Source organism: Pongo abelii, chromosome 4 (assembly GCF_028885655.2).
Source record: "Pongo abelii isolate AG06213 chromosome 4, NHGRI_mPonAbe1-v2.0_pri, whole genome shotgun sequence".
NCBI lineage: Eukaryota > Metazoa > Chordata > Mammalia > Primates > Hominidae > Pongo > Pongo abelii.
In genome coordinates, this window is record NC_071989.2 from 65164675 (window position 1) to 65170389 (window position 5715).

Genomic DNA, 5715 nt, shown 5'->3' on the forward strand with positions numbered 1-5715 from the left:
GAACTTTATGAAAAGAACCAAAATGATCTTCACTGGAGTTGGTTAGGATCATTAGCTTTATCACATAAAAGCTTCTGGATTTTTTTGTTTATTTGTTTTTTATTTGGGGTTTGTCTTAGTCTGTTTTCTGTTGCTTATACCAGAATACATGAAGCTGGGTAGTTGATTTAAAAAAAGGAATTTATTTTTACAATTATAAGAAATGAACTTATTTCTTATAAGGCTGGCAAGAAGGTCAAGCCTGAAGCTGACAAGTCCGAGGTCAAGAGGCTGAATCTGGTGAGGGCCTTCTTGCTGACGGGGACTCTCTGCAGAGTCCTGAGGTGGTACAGGGGCTGAGCATGCTAGCTCATCTTCTTCCTCTTCTTGTAAAGCCACCAGTCCCCTCTCATGAAAACTTGTTGATCCATTAGCCCATTAATCCATTAATCCCTCTTGACCCAATCACCTCTTAAAGGCCTCAGCTCTCAATACTGTCACATTGGGGATTAAATTACAACACAAGGCCAGGCGTGGTGGCTCACACCTGTAATCCCAGCACTTTGAGAGGCCAAGTCGGGTGGATCATGAGGTCAGGAGATTGAGACCATCCTGGCTAACCTGGTGAAACCCCATCTCTACTAAAAATACAAAAAATTAGCTGGGCATGGTGGCACACCTGTAGTCCCAGCTACTTGGGAGGCTGAGGCACGATAATCGCTTGAACCCGGGAGGCAGAGGTTGTGGTGAGCCAAGATTGCATGATTGCACTCCAGCCTGGGCAACAAGAGCGAAACTCCGTCTCAAAAAAAAAAAAAAATTACAACACGAGCTTTGGAGGGGATAGATATTCAAACTATAGCAGGACTGATCTTAAAAATCAGTTGGTAAAACATTACGTTTTGTTAAACATGTTTCAGTTGTTCAACATGTTTTGTGCTAAATTCATAGATTGTATTTTGATCACATCAGTGGGAATGTCTTTCATATCAATGGATCAAGATTAATTTGATGAAGAGATAAAATATAACTCATTTTAAAGAAAATTCTAAAGTCACTACATATGGTGTGGTGATTTCAGCTTGGCAAACACTGGAACAAAACCATTATGTAGCCAATGCCCTGTGGTCTGTCATATACTCAAATACATACCATATGTGTTGTGTCAGCATGCCAGATTACTTTTGTACCTCTACTCTGTGGAAAATATTCAAATGCTATGATAATGACCAGAGAAATAGTAATGATAAGTCAATGAGTCCCGAGTGTCCAAAGTGTAACTTGAATGGATTAAAGAATAACTAGGTTGTCTAACGTCATCCTGATATGGACAGGAGGCAGGGAAATACTATGTAGAAAAGGATAGGGTCCCTGGCAAGGGCTCTTCTCTCAAGCCTGGACCCACAGCCCTAAATGAGAGCATGCATTCCTGTTTTCTCACCCAAATGTTGCCTTTTCAAAACCACCCTGGCCCACCACACCCCCAATCCTGTACCCATAAAAACCCCGAGGGTCACTGGCAGAGGAGCAGAGTGGAGTGGCAGAGAAGGAGAGAAGAGAAGAAGCAGCTGGACATTGGAGAAAAGCAGTTTGACTTCAGAGGGATGGCTTGATGGATGGGACTTTGGGGAAGAGTTTGGCTGAGGATGGCCAAACTCCAAGGGAAGATTATCTTCCCACTCCATCCCCCTTCCAGCTCCCTTTCTCACTGAGAGCCACTTCCACCACCCAATAAAATCCTCCTTGTACACAACCCTTCCATCTGTTTATGTAACCTGATTCTTCCTGGATGCCAGACAAGAACTTAGGTACTAAGAGGGCAGGGTATAAAAGGCTGTCACCTTGACCCTCCACTAAGCTGGTTAATGCTTAAGCCGTTCACAGATTGCAAAGTTAAAGGAACACACTGTAACAAACACCCTCTGGGGCTCCAGGGGTCACGGGCAATCCCTAGATGCTGCCACGGGCTGGTAGGGGTTTCCTTACCACCAGCGCCCAAAGACACTCACTGTGGCTCCTGCACCCACCCACCTGTGTGCTCTGCCTCCAGCAAGGAGTTTGAGTGCCGCAGACTGAGTAAGCGAGCCACCCCTTTGCAAGTCCTGTGAAAAGGTCAAGGGAATGATCCCATCTCAGTCCTATGCACTGGTTCCCCAAAGAGGCTGTTCATCAGAAACCAACAGAGAGGTCTAAAACTTTGTAAAATTTAAATCTAGTAAAATTCACACTTTTAGAGGCTCTATGAGTTTTAACATATGCTTGTCACTACCACCACAATCAAGTTGTAGAACAGCCCATCACCCCTCCAGAAATGCCCTGTGCTACCCCTTTGTGCTCAAAACCCAGCCTCAGCCTTTCAATCCTGGAAACCACTAATCTGTTCTCCTTCACTATGGTTTTGCATTTTCCAGCATGTCATATAAATGGAATACAGTATGGAAAATGGGTTGTATTCCTGCATATAATACACTGGAGAGTCATCCTTGCTGTTGCAAGTTTGTTCTTTTTAATTGCTTAGTACTATTCCATTGTACAGATGTATCACTGTTTGTCTGAGTGTTACTCAACTGAGAGACATTTGGGTTTTTACCAGGTTTGGGTGATTATGAATAAAAATATTATAACTATTCATGTATATAGTTCATTGTAGGAACATGTTTCCACTTATCTTAGGTAAATACCTAAAAGTGAGATACCTGAGAAGTTTTGAAAAATATTCCCCTTCCCATGGATTTGCAATTTCTTCAGTATGGGGCCTTGGAATATATACTTTAAAAATGCTCCTCTAGTGTAATTTCTTTGTTTTTTGGAGACAAGAGTCTTGCTTTGTTGCCCAGGCTGGAGTGTAGTGGTGCAATCTCACTCACTGCAACCTCTCTCACCCTGGCTGAAGTGATTCTTATGCCTCAGCCTCCCAAGTAGCTGGGATTACAAATGCACACCACTGCACCCAGATAATTTTTGTATTTTTAGTAGAGACGGGGTTTCGCCATGTTGGCCAGGCTGGTCTTGAACTCCTGGCCTCAAGGGATTTGCCTGCCTCAGCCTCCCAAAGTGCTGAGATTATAGACATGAGCCATAGCCCAAATGTGATTTTTTAATGGGTAAGGAATGTCCTTGCGAGTGGTGAAACTTCTTGGAAATAGTTAGAGGTAATGATTGCCCAACATTGTGTATGTACTAAATGCCACTGAATTGTATGCTTTAAAATGGTTAATGGTTAATTTTATGTCATATACATTCTATCTCAATTTTTAAAAAACCTAAAAAAATGTGCTCCCAGGTCATTCTGATATTTGGAAGATCTGATCTTGGAAGGTTGTACCTGGCTGGGCTTTATGTTAAAAGATCTTTATTTATTTATTTATTTTGAGATGAAGTTTCACTCTTGCTGCCCAGGCTGGAGTGCAATGGTGCAATCTCAGCTCACTGCAACCTCTGCCTCCTGGGTTCAAGAGATTCTCCTGTCTCAGCCTCCCAGGTAGCTGGGATTACAGGCACCCACCACCACACCCGGCTAATTTTAAAAGATCTCTATACTGATCTCAGCCTCTGGGTCTTGGTCCAATCTTCTCCTTGTGAATCTGTAACAAACTGAATTCTCTTTAGAAAGTTTGAGGAATCTTAAAAAATTGTTGATGGTTAGCAGGTAAGCCTGTAGCTTTTGTGCTGTCTTGGAGATTACTCCTGGCTCACATGGACCCAGAGTTCTGAGGTCATCATCTCTGCTGTGGTCTAACCAGAACTCTGAGGGCTCAGCATGGGTCTGGATCCAATTTCTCTCTGAGTGGAGTAGCGTGGGTGAGATCCTTCTTACCAGAGGATTAGCGAGGCTAGATTAGTCCTAGAGTCTGTTGAGACAGTCTACAGAATAATTTTGAGTGCTTGGGATTGACTGGCTATCAATTTGCATCTCTCTGGGGTTTTTACTATTTACCAATAGATATACAACTGGTTATTGCAGCATCGAAATAGATCCCATCTCATTCATTGGCACAAGTTACACCATAGAAGACCTTATATTCATAACCCTGGCCGTGTTAAGAGTATGGCTAGGCTTGCAGATATGAGAAAAACTAGCCAGACATCCTTACGAGACAGAGTTGTGATATAGAAAGAGCATAGGATTATGATAGTCAATACCTTGGTTCTGGAAGTTTCTTTGTCTTTAAAGACTAAAGCAGAGGCACAGAGAGAGTACTCCCTGTTCTCTATGTGCATCCATTCTCCATTCCAGTCTTTCTTCAGCTTCTGCTGCTATAGACACCCCTATGTCCTTACACTTCCTGTTTTTGTCTTTTCTGTACCACTTGAACTTTGAGCCATCTGTCAAACCAGGGGATCCTTATATCCGAACACTTTCTTCTTCTGGGATGTTTGTGTATGCCTAGCCACTTTGAGGATGAGGGAATAAGCCAAAGGGAGAAGGTGGTTGGGAGTTGGAGCTCAGAGTTGAGCCCTGTCCCTGTGGAATTTCCTAAGCTGGCACCACAGTGGGGTGTGGGGAGTGCTTCTGAAAGACAGGCATCATCCTAAGCCCCGTGCATCTCAGGTAGGACTGAGTCTTAGACTATGAGGAAGACATAGTTTGGGCTCCTTATTACTACCTCCAGAGGACCTAGCATCTAAGGGGAATCTTTTCTCTCCCCTTTTCTTGCCCTCTGGAATGGAAGCCTCTTCAGATAGATTCATCTCATTGTTGCAGAATTTTAGACGTTTGTCTTTTCCATTTGCTTGGTCATCTTGCCTTTTCCCATTAGGTTTCATGACTTGAATCATGAAAGGGCAGAAAAGCAGACAGTACTCTAGTTAAAATAAAACAGAGATGGAGGGAGGGTCCTGGAGAAGAAGGGTACTGTGTATGATGCTGGGGGGAGGAAAGAAGAGATGAGGGAACCAGTAGTGGGACCACAGAGAGCTTACAGTTCTCACCTGAACTTGTGAAGAAGAGATCATTGATTTGAACGTTCCGCCATCTGCCTAGATTGCATTGGAATGTGAGTAAGAAGAGAAAGTTACTGCCTACCACAAATAACTCGCCTTTCCTACCCTCCCTTGATTTCTCAGACTGACTCAGGTACTGGAAGCATTTACTGAGGACTTGGCCATGGGAAATGAGAGACCACCAGGCAAACTTGCAGGGAAGACGATTTGTTTACTGTCTCTTTATTTCTCTTTCTGAATCTCTCCGCCGAGAACCTGGAGTCTATAGATTTCCACAGTAGAGAGCTCTGGCTCTCTACTCTAGTAGGACTTTGTGTACTGGACCATTTCTGACCACTTCTCTTTTCTCAACATTACTTTTTCTGTCTCCTATCCTCCCTCTAGAGTTGGTGTGAAACTAGACCTAAGGTGTGGTGAATAGCAAGGTCTTGACATGTTTGCCCTTTCTCAGTTTCCAGGTGACATTTTATTCTCTCCTCATTATTGCCTGAAGAAATGAGCTAAGCAAGGTATGAGGAAACATAGTAGGGCTGTTGGCAGAGATATCTTTTGATAGGGGGAACATTTAAATGGATATTTTGAAGGAAATTGGCTTGAATATATTGACCTGTGTATATAACTGATCAAAATTCTGGAGTATTGCCAGGTGTGGTAGCCTGTGCCTATAATCCCAGCACTTTGGGAGGCCAAAGAAGGATGGCTTGCGGCCAGGAGTTTGAGACCAACCTGGGCAACATAGTGAGAACTTGTCTCTAAAAAACTAAAAAATAGGCTGGGCGCAGTGGCTCACGC